A 19225-nucleotide genomic window follows, 5' to 3' on the forward strand; every position below is an offset into this window, starting at 1 on the left:
CCAGGTCTGGTGTATAACACATCATGAGATCCTTTCCGCTTCCACTGCCTGCAATGCTGATAACCAGAGCATCCATGTAAGGCAGTATTAAAGATGATGGAGTTGTTTTCATCCTAGATCCCTGAAAGACTGCATGAATAGAGTCCTTTCTCCACTTCCTAACCTGGAACATAGGAACATCCAGTCTAGACTGAGTGGAAAATCAATTTCAATTGCAGTAGAGCAATTACATTTGACTTTATTGGTCAGACCATTTAATCAACACTAACCCATAGAGCTGCTACCAACTTCAATATAAAATACTATGTGGGGCAAGATTCAGTCCTCTGAGCCCCCAATTTTAGAACCTGCATTTAAGCATCTTCTTACTTTCATCTCCCCTTCCAGAAAATGCAGGGGTTATCTTATTATTTTTCTTCCTTCTGAGTCTTTCTCCTTCCATAATCCTTTTAAAAGAAGATGATAAATTGATAGTTACTTCTTTCTTCTCTTGTTTTCATTTTATTCTTCTCCATTCTACCCTTTTCTCTTTCTTTATTCTGCCTTTGTCATTAGCTTTTCATTTTAGCTCTTCCTTTAGATCCCTTCCTTTTGAAGCTCTCTTATCCAAGTGTAAAAATGTATATGTGTCCAAACTCATGACACCCACATTCCCACAGTTCTGATTTTCTTGTCCATTTTCATTGTTTTCCATGAGGTCTTCATGACTTATACCCACATCCTGGCCTCACAATCCTCAGCACTAATAAATATTTTTAAATAAATGGATCTGGAAGATGGGGATTGAAGCATAGAGATGTTGGAAGGGATACAAGTAATAATACTCGTGTGCCAACAGTTACCCAAGACCCTACCTTTCTTCCTATTTCCTCACTCCGCTTTTGCTGGCTTTCTTCACATGTTAATTTCTCTTGCTAGGAACTTCTTTTCTTACAAATGTTTAAAATGAAACGGTAATTTTTTAATAGATTTTTCAATGCAGTTCTTTATAAAAGGTACTAGTCTGCCGCAATGGGACCCAGTTGTTACAAAACTACCAGCAGCACTTGCTACAGATCAGGCACCATTCTAAATGCCTTACTATGACTCGAGAAGACTCACAATAAATCTATGAGATCAGTAGTAGTAGTAGTTGTCGTCGTCGTCGTCGTAGTAGTAATGCCCCATTTTATAGATGAATAAACTAAGTTGCAAAGTTTTCAGGTAAGTTTCTGAAGGTCAGACAAGTAAGATGAAGAATTAGCATTGGAGCCCAGGCGTTTGGGCTCCATTCTGATGCCAGAGCCCTCTCAGAACCACAACACAAGTGACAATCCTGAGGCACAACAGAAGGCTCTTTTCCAAAGTCCCAGCACCAACCAGGAGAGAACACCACGTTTTGTAGTTTCAGACTTTTTCCAACCAAAACTTATTTCTCTGTATTTCCAACTGCCTTTCTATATTAGGTACCCACATCTTACAAAACTTGACAACATACTGTATCTAATTAGCATCTTCCACAGAACCTCCTCTCTTGAAAATAGCTTCATTTTGGGCAGACATCTACAAAACAAATACACTGATGTTCTAGTCTAACATTTGGGTGTTGTAACTGTAATAGTTTAAAATTCTTCAATATTAAAAATACCTCTTGTTTAATATTTTATACACACAATATCTAAATATTTGATAATATTTTTTTCATTTTTATCCAGAAGTTTTAGTTGTTATGTACATACTCTTAAATGTTTTCATTTTGGGGGTAAAAACTATATCGACGTCTATGTGTCTGAGTGTTTAGTGTATATATTATGGCTGACTGTTTTATTTATTTTGAGTACTCTGTTGAGATACATGAAACACAGATATTGAGATCTCAAAATCTTCCCATCGCCTAGAGTACTCTTAGCTCCCTAGGGAAATGTAAACAACTTGGTCTTTCAGGAAATATTTTTAAAGTGCTAGTCATTTTTTGTTTTGAAACTCGGCATAAAACAGTATACAACACCTCCTTCTCCAGTAGGGTACAACAATTGGCAGAAGACTAATAAGGTAACTCCATGAGCTTATTAAACCAACAGAGCAAGGAAGCTCATGAGAGAACAATTTGAAAATTAAAATTTGGCTAGAATACTGTCCCTCACATTTCTCCAATACTGAGGTTATGTATTTGTACACAAAGTAGAATAAGAATTGTGGCAATTATTTGGATAATTTAGGCTAAGGACCACTTTTGCTGATAATAATTCACACAATTACAGTCTCTTTTTGGTTTGGCTGGAATTATTCAGGCAGCTGCCTCAATTTTCCCCTTCACTTTCCATCTGTGGAGATCATACAAAATAAAAGGAAAACCATCATTGGAATTTTAAACAGTTTCACATTTCATTCAAAACATGAAATTTGTTAGGCTAGAGAAGTCATCTCAAAAAGGAGATGGTCCTACAGTGACCTAAACTTCATCAATTCACAGTTCCATACTAAAAGAATGACTGACTCAAATCTTAGTTGGCATTCACAATGCTCCCTCTCTTATCCAACTTTTCAAAGTTAGGCAAAGAAAAATAATCATCGAACACCTACTAGGTCAAGGACTATGAGGGGCAGGATATTAAAGTTTATTTCATTTAATTCTTTTTTTAAAAAATCCTTTATACAGAGATACCATTCCATCTATTTTGCAGACAAGTACAGCAACGATTAAAACAAAACTAAGACATTTGTCCAACAGCAAACTTTAATACATGAAGAACCAGTTCATTCTCTTGATATCAAACCCAATTGTCTATCCACTATAGAGACATAGATGACAAAAATTTCTAATCAGGAAATTGAAAAATCATACCTTTTGGTGGTTTTCTCTTTTTAGTATAAGAGCCCTTAAGATATAGGACATCTTCCCTAAATTAGTAGTATCAAAAACATTTGGAAACTTTCTTAGTTTTCACCCCCTCAATATCTTGCTAGTAAGTTAGAAGTCTTAATTTTAAAAGTCAAGTAGCTTGACTCAGCCAAAGGGAAATTAAGGAGAAAATAAGAAAGGGTAATAAAATCATATTTGAGAATCCTTATTCTTCACAAAATCAATTAAATCCAATAGATTGTTTTTATTGTTCCCATGTTGTGCTAGGCACAAATAAATAACATCATCATGTAATAGAATGAGCCTAGTGTTTGAATAGGTTCTTTGAATTAGAAATTTAATGCAAGTCTAATCTTTATCTTGAATTTTACTTACATATAGCTGTCTAAACAGTTAAGCATGAGTACAAACCAAGTAAATTCCAAGTAACATGGAGATATGAACCCAAAGTGGTTCTGAAATTTACATCTAGGTGTTGGTCTCTCACCAGGAGTTTGTCATGTGATCCTATTAATCAGAGAAGCAGATCAGAAACTTGGAAAACATGATCTCATTATGCAGGTCAGACCCCATCCTAGTCCTATACGATCCAATTTCTAAAGGATAGGGCTTGGACATATGTATTTTAAAAATTTCCCATATGTGATTTGATGTCTATCTTGGTTAAGAGCTACTGGATGATGTGTCAGCCTGAATTTGCTAGAGCAGTCAGTGTCTTCTGTGATTCTAGTCCAGATATTCCTCCATTTTCATCACCCATGTGTTACCTTTTTTTACACTGGTTCTACATCAGCCACTCATCTGCCTTGCCTACTTCTACATGTGATTACATCTACATTACAATTATTCCCGCATGCATAGTGGAAGGGAAGAATGGAAAGGCTGCTGTAGACCAGACATTAAGCTGGGACATGGGAATTGGAGAACAGACTCCACCATCAGGGGTCCAGAGCTTTGTAGGTTGTTTATGTGGCCCTTATTTATCATGGCTCAGTGCCAGAGTTATGCCCCAATCCCTTGCAGTTCTGATGAGTTATTGTTTCCCTTCACGTGTCTTCCCAGTCCTCCCTTTATATCTCTCACATATCTCTCATTGTGATGACCAGCAGGGATAGACATAATAGACTTTGATATTTATATTATTACTAAAACTAAAACCATCACTGTAGGCAGCTGAACTCTAAAATTCAATTGGTTCTTTCTAACTAATGCCATATCAGGCAAGAGTTTCTATGAAGATATAATGAAATTTTGTTGCATGGCCATGAGAGGCAATCATCGCCTACCATACTTTAAAATGTTTATAGATAAACATCACTGTATCTCTGTCTTATGGAACCAAGCTTTGGGTTTCTGAATTTGTATTTATTTGTGTGTTTAAGGTTAGAATTGGGAGATTGTTTTGTTTTGTTAGGAAATGCTGCCCTAGCCCACCAACAATGGATCAACCCACCTATGAACAGACAAAAAGCACCCATATTTTTAAAATTTCTATAAAAGGACCTCAGCCTATCCTCCAATTTGTTGCTAGGCAACACATACAGATTAACCCTCAATCAACGACATAGGAGATATCTGCGCTCAATATTCTTTCCAGAGCACAACCCCAGACATTCTGCCATTTAATTATTTTTTATAAGATTTTATTTATTTATTTGTAAGACAGAGAGAGAGAGAGAGCACAAGCAGGGGGAGCGGGAGACGGAGAAGCAGGCTCCCTGCTGAGCAAGGAGCCCCATCCGGGGTTCCATCCCAGGATCCTGGGATCATGACCTGAGCTGAAGGCAGACGCTTAATCAACTAAGCCACCCAGGCACCCCTCTGCCATTTAATTCTTACTGAAGAACTTTTTTACAAATCACAGAAATAATACTTATGGGAGATTTTCTGAAGGACATGTAATCCCATCATTATATATCAATAAAATCAAATTTTTCCTGGGTCAAGCCAGACCTTCAGAGGCTACCTATCTGACTATGCTGTTTGCCACCTTGTGGATTTTTTACACTGGGCTTCAACCAGCTTGTACCTCAGACTGTGCCACCAGACACTTCTTTGGCTTCTCTAACAAGGACAAAAATCAACAATTCTCTCAGGTTAGCTCCAGTAACAAATACAAACTCATATCTTGAAGGAAGAGCAGAACCACGATAGAATTAGGCCCCAGGGAAACCTGCCCTGTCATCCAGAAAGCACCACGGTTCCGGCGATCATCTCAGACCCCAGATCAGCAGCAGGAGCTTATTGATTACACCATTTCTGTCCTTACGAAATCATCACCTCATCCCTCTCTCTGCGTGTCCTTTTCACTTTGTGCCTATTTATTGTTTCAGCTGCCTCTTGGCCTTTGCAACCCAACTTTTCTCTCTGTGCCCTTTGGTTCCTGCTCACACTTCCAAATAATTGCCTCCCTCTGTGTATCTCTTATCTTCAAATGCTCCAAAAGAAAACATCCAATTGTTTCCTCTCAACTTCGATCATCCCTTTTGAGCAAAGCTTTTTTGTTAGATGTCCTTGTAGGCCACCAGCCAGTCTGTAAACATCAGTTACTCTTGAGTCAAGTGCCCTCCCATCTGCAGGCCAATTAGCTGTGGCCATAATGTTTGTAATTGGGAGGCTGGGTTACTCTGTGTGTGTGTGTGTGTGTGTGCGTGCGCGTTGGAAGAAAGGTTGCCCTGGGCAGAGCACGGCTATTTGTGGTCAAGCTAACTATGTACTCTTTATACAGATCCATAAGGGAAATTTCTCTTATATCTCAATACAAGTAAAAGCTTGGCTTATCTTTAGTTTCTGTTGGCTCTGTTCTTGTGTACACCATGAATTTTGTAAACAATACTTTTTAGACTGGCTACTAAAAAATTCAAGGTTAAATCTGTGAGTCACTTCTGGCAAACATATAGGATTTTATGGTCTGTGTCTAGAGCTCACCCTATGCATACTTTCATTTTATTTTATTTTCTGTCTTGGTTTTACTTCATCTATTTATCTTCATTTTGAAAAAATATTTTGTCATGAATGTCTATTTAAGCCACATCAAATTTTAATTTCAGAAGAGATGAGATATAAAAAATGACAAAAACCATAATTATCTATTAATATAATTATCCATTTCCCACTGAACTATAAATTTTTCAAGAAAAGCAATCATATTGTCATCTTTGTACCTACAGAATTCCACCCAGTTCTGGTCCACAATACGCATTTATTAAAAGTTTGTTGAATGAATGAATGGTTCAATGATTTTTACCAAAATATTGGACAATGATAAATTTCATGCTGCAAACATTAAGTAAAATATGCACTTGGAAATGAGATCTTTTTATAGAAACTGGCATATTTTGATACAATCATGGTAACAATATTGTCAGATCTCAAATTCTGATTTATCATAGCTACAATATCTCTTTTATTTTCATCGAACAACACAGCTACAGTCACTAAGAGCATGAAAGTGAGATTCCTTTAAGTTCATGAAATTTATGAGGAAAAAAAACATGAATTACGGTGAAGACCAAAGCCAATACTTTAAAAGCAAATTGAAAGTTCTTTTAGGGATCATTTTGGCATTACTATTCATCATTGTGACCTGACTCTGAATGAAGTTGTATTTTCGTGTTAGTGTCCTTTGAAATATGTAATTCCATAAGCATTCCATTGTGATGAAAGCTCTTGTGTCCATCCAAACAGAGAAAACACTGTATCACAAGTTACTCATGGCAAGTTTTTGGCAACCACTTACAGGGGACAAATAAGAGGAATTTAATAAAATTCAATTAAAGGTCGGCAATACACATGAGAGAAAAACAAGGCTGGACAGAAAATTAGTAAAGTCAGCATTATTCCTGAATGCAACACTTTACAGTGTTTTAGAACTGCCTAGAAGGAATGCACTGTGTAGCATGATACAACTAATTGATATGTGTAACTACTTAAGTTAAAGTAAAAACTTAGCTGTACTAGACATTAGGAAATCTGGCATAAGGAGGTCACTTCATGTATCTGGAAGGATAAACAGCCAGCCAGGATTGCTTTTCATTGGTTAAGAGAGCCCAGGAATGCCATAGTGTCTTCTAGTCGGCTGATGGGTGCGCCCTGTACAGTTTCAACATGTCGCTGGGGATAACGTGCTGAACCACGTTCAAAGGCTTCCTGGAGAGGAGAGCAAGCCTTTCCCTTTGCTGTTCCCCCAGTGCCCAGCTCTGAACGCCTTCTTATACTCAAAGATAAAAGCCCTTGACCTTTTTACTTAAAACTGAAGTGCAAGATCATAGGAACTGATAGTCTATGTACATTCCAGGTTCCTACTGGAATTGGTGACACATTCTCTTGGTTTCAGATTCTTATTTAGAAACTTTTAGGAGGGAAGGATCATTGAGGGTGAAATTTGGACTCATAAAACTCTGCATTAATTATATACTGACTCTGCACTATTAAAACAAAGCCCTTTGACAAGCGGCCATCAGATACCTTTCAGAGGGGGGCGTCTCGGCTGTTATTCTCACAGGCCCGTGAAAGAGCACTGATCCTCTCTGGCTGTAGCTTTTGTTTCCAGCCCTTCTTTTTCAATGGTTGTCATGGAATCAACTTATTAACATATGAAAAGCCATACACAACACTTTTCCCTTCACCCCTACCTCCCCCACCACCAAAGCCTGTTGCTAAAGCCTTAGTCCTTAATATTCATGTAAAGGAGGGTGGGGTGTGAGAACAGAAATAAAATTGTGGGTGAAAAACACAAAGACATTTTCAACATGCATCCTCTGGGGCAAAAATGGTTGATTTTTTTAGTTGGAATTTTCTCAATTTCTACCTTTTCACTGAATCTTCCCTAGATTATGGTAACTGTAGTTGCCTACCCTGTTACAACCGATTTATTCACCAGAATTGATTTTAATTGCTTCATGAGTCAGGGGAAAGACTTGCATGCTTCTCAGTGTATTATGTCAACAGCTTTTGCTTAATTTAGGGTTAATTTCCATGGCCAATTCTTCTGTTTTCTTAAAAATAATTTTTAAATTTCCTTAAAATTCTCACTTCACAATTTTCTTTAGAATAATTTTTAAATTTCTTTAAAATTTTCTGGAAGTGGCAGAAATTTTTATTTTATTTTGTTAAAGTAAGCTTATTGGTTATCTGGACCACAGCTCATGAAAAAGGCCAGGATTGTGTTTGCTTTTTGGAGTTGTCTTAGCCCCTATCAATAAGCCACATCTTGTCTCTCCTTGTGTATATAGTCAAAATGATATATTGTGTTTCCATGTAAAAATAAATCTTGCCAACTTTCCCCAAACACATTTATGTAACTGACTTGGAAAGACTCTGAGAACACTAACAGAGAGAGAGGAGACTTCTTAGGACAAAAAACAACAATCTCATGAAGCACATTATACTCCATATACTATAGTTATGTAGATAAACCCCCAAATCCACCTGCTAAATACTTTTGTCCAGCATATAGACTTACCACTTTCCAACTTCCAGGCAATTTCTCAACAGTCTCTATTGCAACAACTTCTGCTGAACACAGATGATAGGATGAAGAGATAATGATAGTTAACAAATGATTTGAGCCACGTATGAAGTGCTAAGAGCTTTTATGATTGACTTAATACTCATAACAATCAGAGGAACAAAAATGGATCACTTCTTCAATTCAGGGACTTAGTACACTCAATTGGGAACCTTCTTTTAGGGAAAGAAATTCTGGTAAAATATACCAAATTTGACCAAGTTGATTTGGATAATCTACCTGGGTATTCCACAGATAATGTTAAATAGGATTCCTTTGGTCGTCGGTGGCAAACAACAAATTCAAATGAGTAAGTAAGAAAACGAAAGGGGAAGATAGTAATCAACTTTTGTAAGTAGAAAATCCAAGAGAGGCACCGACTTTAAGTATGACTAAATCTGATGTCAGTAAACATCCAGTATTTGTCTGACCCTATCCCCCTCCCTCCTTCACTGCCTTCATCTCTTGGCCCTACTTGTTTCTGAAAGAGCTGCCTTAGGAGCCCTCACAATGAAGACTTCTTCTGAGTAACCCAAGAAAATGGCTGAAGGAAGTTCCAGACGCACATCCACTCCTTTCGCCTGGTTCCCATGTAACAAAATCGGGGAAAGATTCTGATGGTCCTGGTTGGCTTATATGCCCAATTTTAAACTGTATCTTTAAAGCTTGTCTTGTTACAGCCTACTCTTGTGGCTGGAGACTACATATCCATTATATAGTAGGAGAGAGGAGAAAGCTTCCTGAGAATGGATAAAATCTGTAGCTACTTTATAATCCACACAGGCCTTTACTCTTCCATGTTTGAAATGAAATATAACTCAAGTTAATTCAGGTTTTCTCTAATAACCAGCTTCCTTAATCATCTAAACTAATGAAGGTAGTAGCAGTGTGTTTATTACCATAAAAATGAATAATATTAAAATGTGCTTCAGTAAAAATTTATCTAGTACCCTTGCATTGTGAAGTCTTAGACAGGCTGGAATGGATCAGTGATGGAGAGACATAGGGGAGGCCCAGTTTTATTGAGAAGAAGCACTTTAAAAAATAAAAATCAACCAATCAGGATGTTTTCCCCTAGTTCCTACCGCGTGACCCACACTGTGCTTTGTGCATTGGAAGAGAAAAAATGACAAACATCCAGGCTATCAGATGATAGAAATAATATATAATAAGTTCTCAACATACAGCTGGGGGGGAAATGAGAAATAAAATTGGTTCTTGTCTACCAGAACAGTCTATAAGAAAGTGATGAGGCAGTGAGTTAGCCTGGGTCCGAATAAAGGAAGCCTGGAGCTTAGGCTCCTTTATTGCCCTATGACACTCCTGGATTCTGTAATATCCAGCAAGCCCCCCATGGTAGCAGAGGCAGGATGCAGGATTTGGCTTAACTGGGATTGGCATAAGGAATCTGTAAAATGCCATGCTTGTCTCCTGTATACTTGTTGCCCTTCTACCGGACTTGAGACAGATGTTTACACACTCATATGATTGTTAAAGCTATCAGGACTTCTTTGCAGCCTCCATGTTCCTGTGGTTTTCTCCTATTACACATCTGGGAGAAAGATGCTGTGCAAGGGGAGCCCAGGCCCACTCTATGGCATCTCATCACCCTCCCAGTCACCACCCAAACAGAAATGAATGGAAATTATAGATGTGAAAATCTAAAACATCTCCTCCTGTGTGAGCCCCTAAGCCATTCTGTCACACACAAAAAGGCCTCTGTAGGCAAGACGAGCCGCCATTCTTTGGGCCATCATTATTTGGAGACTTGTCGAGGCCTTAAGGAGTTTCTGCAATTTTGATTCACTGCAATCATTGATCCATCAGTTTTTTTGTTTTGTGTGTGTGTGTTTCACTCTCTCTATTGAACCATTTGGGAGAGTTACCCACTGATCATCAGATACCACTATACTCTAGTTACTTTTAAAATCACAACCATGGTTTTAAAAGTCTTACCCAAAATAGTTCATTTAACCAATCTAAAGATGTCCTTATACTCAGTGGGTTATATTTCATTAAAGATATTCATTATAAACTCATATTTCTCTTAATAAATTAAAAAAGTATCATTAAACAACTATCTCTAATTTCTTATCCCCTATATGGAGTCCCTCATTCCCAATCAAATAGTCCTTCTTTTCTTCTTCAAAAATCAGTTTTGAGCACACCTCCATAAGAAAACTTCCCTTATTAAACCCACCCTACCTTAATCAATATATTACTTTAAACCATATAAAAATCTACAAGAATTGGTAGTCAATCAATCCACAAATAATTATTGGGCATTTATTAGATGCTTAGTACCGCAAAAGTAGATGGGAAATAGAGAAAAAGTATAAAACATGGTCTCTTCCCCCAAGAAACTTACAGTCTAGCTAAAAGATAAGATTTACCCATAAGAAATATCTTAAAACAAGATAATGTATGGTAAACCTAATGAACTGTATGATTCAGGTATAAGGACAAGATTTTGCCAATCGCAATTGGGACAGATTGCAATTGGGGCAGGTTGCAATCGGGGCAGGGGAGATGAGAAAAAGTGGACGTGAAGAAAAGGAACAATGTGTGTAAATAAATAATAGCCATACATATATGCAGAGGTTTACCAGATACAGAGGGTGCCGGAATCTGCTGGGCTTTGTGGAGTTTCCAAGGTAAGGTGGGAACATCATGCCGCAAGCAGGAAGCATTCTGGGCAAGTAGGTCTGGAAAACTGCCTAACAGGATCTTAGAGGAAAGATGCCTGAATCTCCAAGGATCCAGTAGCTCCAGTAACCTCTACCTACTTTTGTGTTCTTTATCATAAAAAAAATCCCCCCTAAATTGAAAAAAATTCCAATTCCCAGAACCTGACTCTCCCCTGCTGTGGGGAGAGACTCGAAATGAATTATTTTGCCACAGAGATAGGCCCTGACCTGACCTTTGAATAGAGGGCCCTCCTGCTGAGCAAAGAAAGAAATTGTATTCCAAGTGGGAAAGTTTTGTCTCCTAGATGACTTAAATGCAGACTTTCTCAGAAACAGAGGTAGACTAGATAGCCATGAAAGATCCCTTTCTGTCCTGTGATTTCATAATTTTGAAGTATCAGATACTCATACTGTGTAAGTGTCTGATACACTTAACCCAGATCACATGGTAGCTGCAATCTCAAAATCACAGATCCTACATTTGGAGGACATGAGTGTGACCAATTGTTAAGCACAGCCCTGAGCATATGTCAGAATTCATACATGAACTTCAGCATTAAAAAGCCAATTTCTAGTCTCAGAAATAAATGTCATTCAAATAGAGGCTCTGAACTGCCATTTCCTTCCTTGTGTTTGTGCAGATTTAAGCTAGATGATCCATTTTTTAGATACTGCTTTATATGAGGCCAGTAATATATCTTCCTTCAAGTGTTCTGGCTTAGGCCTATATTATAAACTAAAGAACTCAGCTTTGCCAACCAGAAGTGCTATGGAAAGCTGCCTGGTATAACTGACAGGTCTCAGAAGCTGGAGTTGAAAGACCTGAGTGTGAGTCCCAGATCCACCACCTTCTTGAAAGTCACCTGACAAATAAATGTTCACTGTAATGTCCATCCTTAAGGATTTCTGGGAGGAGTAACTAGATTAACCTGTCAGGCACTCAAGGCCAACAGTATTCTATGGTTGGAGTCTGTTGGGATTGATTGCTGTAGTGGTTGTTAAATGTTAAATATTTTGAATTTCATCCTTCATGGAGCACAATGGAGATGAGAAGCAAAGTTGTTAAGCTAGACCCAAAGGCTCTTAATCCTGGCTGCACACAGAATCACCTGGGGAGCTTTTAAAAAAATATTTGTGCCTGGACCCCACCCTCGAAGAATTAAATCAGAATTTCTGTGTGGAGTCATGGTGAATCTTTCCCAAGTGATGTCACTCTGCATTCAGAATTCAGAACCATTGTAATTAGACTTCTATTCTCATGAAACATATGAGGCAAAGAGTGCCTTACCCTGTTGTTCCTCCATCTTCAGGCACTGCAGCAAGTGTCTACTTTCTAAGTGAAACATTCTCTTATAAAGGACCTACTTTATATATACTATCCATAAATCCAAGCAGGAGGGCTGACTGCTCTGTGGCCTATGTTTTTTAGGCTCAGTCTGGTGTTTCAACGGTGTTTCTATTCATGGGAAGAAGAGTCTACAAGGCCAAAGGGATAGTCCCACACACATACACCCTCAACATACACCCTCAACTATGGATCCTGGAGCTCCCTTTTCAACCAGCCAGAGTCCATTTCCAGGATCTGTGTAAGGTTTCTTTCCTGGATCTGTCTACCTGAGTACAAACTGGACACACCTCTAGGCAAAGGAGTGGCTCAGGGGGGCAATTGGTGGGAGTGTCAATGGAACTTTGACACATGGGGTAGAGTGACCTACATGAGTTTGAGAGGCCACACACACTGCAGGATTGAGCCAGAGTATGAAGAGAGAAGGGTGGACTTGGGACCGAGGACAGTGGGCTGAGCAGTGAGAGGCCAGTTCTCACTGGCCATTATGTTCCAGAATGGAACTCCAAGGAGTCAGAGAACCCTAAATTTGAACACAACATCTAAATTATCAATAAAAATATCATGGAGCAATGATAGAACATATTTTATGTTTTATTTAAGAGTTTTCAAGCTTGAATCATAACTTTTAAGTATTTAAGCATGTGGCATTTTGGCCTCCATTTGTATGCTTACCCGGGGCCCCACGAATGTTAGAGGCAAACCCAAAGGACACATCTTTTGCCCTGCTTCGCTCCAGGATGTTTTCTTATTTGAAATCAGCAGCCATGGAAGTTTTCCAAAACTGTTTAAATGAAATGAGAATGTGGTCCATCAAAAATGCTGTCTGGTTTTATTGCACACAAGAGGTTGTTAACTCTGGCAATCTCACCGGTTTGGGCTATGTTCTCATTGTCTTTTCAGCCTCCCCAGCCAAATCCTAATGGGGGAATGAGTCTGTACCTATGAGATTTAAGGGAGGGGCTGTGAAAATGCAAGCAAGCAGATCACCAAGTGTTGAGCTGAAAGACAGAAAGCTTCTGCTCCTTTGACTTCATTTTCAATTCACTTCATTTAGGGTTTTGTTTTGTTTTTTTGTTTTGTTTTGGTTTACTTTTTTGGCAGCAGGAAAGAAAAAGAATGGTGTTTTCCTCTTATGAAACCTGGAGCAGGATAACTGCTCTGGTCCCCTAGGAACGCAGTAAGGAGGCTCTCAGAGGACAAGAACTGGTTTATAGCCTACATATGAAAATGTATAAGAACTCATCATCATCCCCTTCCCCCCATTTGTCAATCTGGCAGGATTTACTAGGGTTATAGAAGGGAAGCGTGGCTATGTCTTAAGAGAAGCTACAATAGGGAAGTGGTGGGAGTTGGGCAGTGTAGGCCAAAGGCAGAATCAATTCACATTTGATAGATCTAGCATCGGTGTATGTGAACTGCTTTCTGAACTGGCCTATATCAGTCAAGGAAGAAACTTGAAACAAACCAAGAGTTACTCTCAGGCCGTCACTTCTGCCAATGAATTAGCCAGGAACCCCCAGGGGTAGGAAATTCCAGAATCCAGGCAAATTCTATGGAGACCCATCTCCACAGCTGCCAAAGCAGCTCATGGATACTGCACGCCTGGGGAGGGGGAGGGGTGGCTTGGCCCTGAGAGGAAACGAAAGTCACTGAGCCTGAGCCTCTGGGGAGCAAGGCATAGGTCCTAGGACAGCCAGAGGATGGGGAGGGGGGTGCCCTAAAGGACTACAGTGGCCCTGAAATGTGGCAGTTGCTGGTATTTCGGTGAGAACAGGCAGGCCGGAAGGAGGCTGGTATGGGAAGTAACCCTCTCACAGATGTTAGGATAAAAAAGCCTGTTTACTCGGTGATGAGTATTATGAAATAAAAGGCTAAGGTTTCATCTGCTTAGGGAAGAATGGTTGTTTTCCCCACTGTGCAGTCCATGCTGTGGCACTGGAAATGTGCATCCTGACCAGATGCTTCTCTCAGGAAAGTGGGATTCCAGATTCAGGTTGGGCCGTCTCCCCCGGTGCCATAGTATGTGGAGGCTGAGGTCCTGTCTGTATTTCTATATTGATATTGATGCAAATAAGTAAAGGGCTGAGTAGCAGAGGACTTACCAATCAGCTAGTCTCGCCTCAGGCTCTTTGTATGTAACCCTACAGAAAGGTCACCAACACTGGCTTCCTCCCAGGGCCACTGCAGCAGCAAGAGCGGGATGGACTGTCAGCTCAGACAGAATAAACTGCTTAGAGCTTGAAATGGATAGTTAGAATTGCACAAGCAGCCCAGATCTCATTCATTGGCAATAGGGAATTTTTATCAGTCTTTATCTCATCTAGTTTAGGGATCTACCAGAAATTCATGGAGGTAGACAAGAGGCATCTTCACTTTCCCTTTCCAGAACCGACTTCATCCCTTACTAACATGGAACTTGGATTTGTTATTGGTGGAAATGTATGTAAATGGACCAACTCTCAACAGATTAAGTTGATAAAGCATCTGTCCAATGAGCCTGGGATGGGAAAGGAAGAGAAGGGTGAGAGGGACTGTGTGGCTCTTCTGCCTGGACCCAGGGAAAGGGTGAGCATTCTGGACACTGGAGACATGTTGCTTTTCTAAAGCCTTGGTTAACAAGCACAAATACCATCTAACCCCTGAATCCAGTTTCTGGAAGCAACTAGAGAATCCATCGTCATTTAAAATACACAGAAACCCAAACCAACAAACAAGAATTAATCCTCTACTTCTTGTGGGCATTGTGCTCCACAAGGGATAAAATAAGCCTCTTGAGCAACGATTCACAGGAATAGGAAGACAACTATACATCATCTCAGAGATGCCTGGTACACAGCCGAGGTAGAAGTCTGAGACAGAGCTCTCCCACGGCTTCACCCTGCCCTCAGTCTCAGTTGGCCTGAGAAGTCGTTCCATGCCCTTGGGCAAATCCTATGTAGCATTATCATCTGCAACATGTTCAGATGGGGATGGTCAGCTTGGAAACTAATTATCACTAATCTATAAAGGCCACCAAAATGTCACAAGAATCAATGTGCATTGATCCCATTTTCAGTGTCTTTGAGGAAGAAGGAAAACATTCCCTGCTAGGACAAACCTATTACAGTTGAGAACCTTTGGGAAAAAGCAGGATGGTCATCAACTGAAAATCACGATCATGGATGAGTTCCGACAATGAAAAGTGTTCAGCACAGTGCTCTTTAGAGGCATGTTTTATTTTGTCATCTAAATTTTAAACACTTTATTATGTCATCAATAAATTGAGGCTTAGAAAAAGCAGAGAAAAAAAGGAGTTAAAAAAAAGCACTGGAGATTGGGAAAAGTGTTGCCAATGTTTTTTAGCAAATGTTCTTATTGGACACTGAAAGGGAACTAATTGGTAAGAACCTGGTTTATATATAATATTTAATAAAAGATTCATTTTTCTGCATTCCCAATGAGATGAGTATTGGGCTATTTTGTAAAATATTATTTTGAAAGAATATTAAAGCAGGCACTGACTCAAGTTGCTTCAGGTCCTAGTCAGTCCTGCTGGTGTTCTTTCCAAACAACAAAAAATTTTTTTCTAGAATAAATAACTGAAGATCTACTGAAATTGTTCATGGGCCAAATATAGCAGAACCACTGTCCTAAAGACAGTAAAATAGATATTTCCCCTGGAAAGTACCTACTGATAAAAAATAATAGACTGAAAAGCTGAATATATTCCAGTTTTCCTGGTGGTCTTAACTATTAAATTAGTTTGATTACATGGTTAATCAACTTGACTGGATTAGGTTAAATGGCTGGGGAGAAAAGCACATTGATCCTTTTTTCTGGGTGGTAGTTTGTGTCAAATAAACATGGTCTTTCCAAAGTATCTCTAAGGAATGAGATTTCTCATTGTTCTTTGACAAATTTTTTCAATGATTAAATGCTTTAAAACTCAAACATCATTGTGCACATCTAATCTAAACTTTCTTGCTGTAAACCTATTTTCTCTTTGCTCAAGATCACTTTCAAAACATAAGTGTCCTCACGTCTTCATTTACCACCCTGAAAAAGTATCCATCTCATTCAGAATAAAATTCCAACTCCTTAATGTTTCTAAAAGACCCATCCAAAATCTCTCTCTTCACCTCTTCACCTCTCTGATCTCATCTCCTCCAACTCTGTCCCTGCTTACTCTGTTTTAGGCACATGACACCTGATAGCTATAAAAAACACTAACCATGTACCTTCCCAGGGCCTTTGCATTTGCTGTTTATTCCTCCTAGAGCCATTGTTCACAGATATCTACCTAACATGTTTTCTCATATCATTCAGGTTTCTGCTGAATGTGCCTGACCAAAGAGTCCTTCTCTGATATCTCTATATTTAAAAAGCTACTCTACAATTTTTCAATTCCGTAAGTTTCTCCATTTACCTTTCTTTCCCATTCTAAACATTTTTTTTTTCTTTTGAGAGACAGAGAGAGAGTGAGAGAATATGGGTGTGAGTGCAAGAGAGCCTGGGGCAGGACAGAGAGAGAAGGAGAGAGAGAGAGAGAGAATCTTAAGCAGCCTCCACGCCCAGCATGGATGTGGGGCTCAATCTCACAACCCCGAAATCATGACCTGAGCTGAAATCAAGAGTCAGATGCCTAACCAACTAAGCCACCCAGGCACCCCATAACATTATTTTCTTCAAATATTTATGTATCTATTGTATGTCTCCAAGTATAAGGTTTACGAGGTCAGGGACTTTATTTTTGTTTACTGGTATATCTTCAACACCAATTATAACTCTTTTATAAGTATTATTGAACATCTCTATGTGACAGACGCTGAGACATACCAAAATCAAAGGTGTACCAGAAAGATGTGGAACCAAACATTTCCAGTGAGAAGGGTAGGATGCCAAGGGGCCATCAACTTTGTGAGCCTTTCTCTCTTTTCTATTCTCCAGCCAAGCAAAGGTAAAGAGTATAAACTTTTTTCTTCCTTAGTCTTTTCAGTTTTTTAAAAATGTAAGTGTCCTATTTTGATTGCTCTTGCAATTCTTAGTGGTCTTCCCTTTATCTTCAGACTAATTTCTCTCATTCATAAAATGTTTTTAACAGGCTGAATTTTCTCTTACACAAAAGGGAAATTTTATGGTTACAAATGGACATGACACATTTTGTGAATTAATTCATTGTTTTTGACTCTTGCATATAACCTAAAGTCATGGTTTCTAGCAAAGATCAATTATAGACAAACTCAAGCCATTTTAGAGGTTGAAATTGGTCTAGGCTCAGGAAAAATACCAGGAGTTAAGGTATTTATCTGATGCTCATCTGTGCATTTAAAGAGAATGCCCACAACGATTGTCCGCCCCACCCAGATGGCAGCATGCTGGTCTTACTCATCAGCGCAGCAGCCACCTGCTAACTCCCAGAGCACCAGGTCTTGGTGAATCTGTTATTGAGCAATTGGTTTTGTGACGGCTTCAGCATGCTCGCTCAGCGCGTCCCCTTCACCCTGACATTCTTGGATATTTTACTTTGTAATAGTCCTGTATTGTGTCTTCACCGCCTCCTCCCCAAAATTATGGTGCTATCTCTCTAGATAGAAGTGAAAATGCTATTTTCTCAAGCAGCGCTTTGACTGTGAGCACCCCACCCCTTACTTCTCAGTATTTCTACTTCTCTTCCCCACCAAATAAATACATCCTACAGACTTTGAAACAGATGACTAAGCTAATTCCTTTTGATGAGCCACACAAAGAGTTCAAGTTTAGCTTGAGGCTTTGGCCAAGATTTAGGACAGTTCCTATGTTGTCAAACATGTGTAGCCATCCCAATGGGGAACTTTATTCTACTGCTTCCTACACAGCAAGGAGAGAGAAAGAGAGAGAGAAGTGGTGGCAGGTTATGGGAAATAGGAGAAAGGCCTTTCTCTTACCTCTGGGGATTGTCGATGGTTGATATGCAAGATTACACCGGAACAAAGATTGCATTGCCAGCTTGTGTAGTTTATGCTCTACTTGTACTACATTATTATAGACTAGTTCTATTGTCTTGGTGGACAATAGAGGGTTTTATTTCAACATTACGTACAGAATGCCTGTATGGTCTCTTTCTTCCCTCCTCCAGATGCAGGAAGATATTGAGTATTAGATTTCTGAAGGAGCCATATCAAAATGAGGAGGTATAAACATTTCCTTTTTTCCCCCTTCTTCCCTCCTGTCAGCTTTCAAAGCCCAGTATTCTGTTGTTTGTGAGAAAGACTAAGTCGGAACCCATTAGAGTGAGGCTTTCTTGGGCAACTCTACAAACAAAAATGAGTTATAAAATAGGATCCTGAAAGAATGATTTCCATGCCAAACACCTGAAAGGTAAGTCTTTAAGTGATTTAAGGAAAAAATGCTTTAAACAGGGATACTCAGAAATTTCTGCTTTTAGGTAAAATATCTTATCTTTCTTTCCCCTCCCTGTTCCTGCCTCATCATAACACGTGCAAAACCATAAGTTCTGTGTTCTCAGGTAGATACACAAATGCACAACCGATGTATATTCACAGTAATTGTTTCAATTAAACCAATGGTGTCATCTGCCGGGAGGTATAGTCGGTGATACCATCAAAACTTGTATTCAACTGATCTATATGTTCTTTCAGATATTTTGATTTTCTCTTCCCATTGATGAGTCAGGGATGATCCTTAAATAGACAGTCTCATGCAGGCAGCCTGTAGATTGGGACATACTCAACACAAAATGAAGCATTAGCACGTCTTTTTCTTATTTTAATTTGAATAAGAAACAAAAATTACTCCAAATAATCCATGACAACAATTTAATGTCATCGTCCTAAATTTTCTAAATTATCCATTCCAGTTTC

This window comes from Mirounga leonina, unplaced genomic scaffold, assembly GCF_011800145.1.
Source record: "Mirounga leonina isolate KUSES-001 unplaced genomic scaffold, KU_Mleo_1.0 Mir_53, whole genome shotgun sequence".
Lineage (NCBI taxonomy): Eukaryota > Metazoa > Chordata > Mammalia > Carnivora > Phocidae > Mirounga > Mirounga leonina.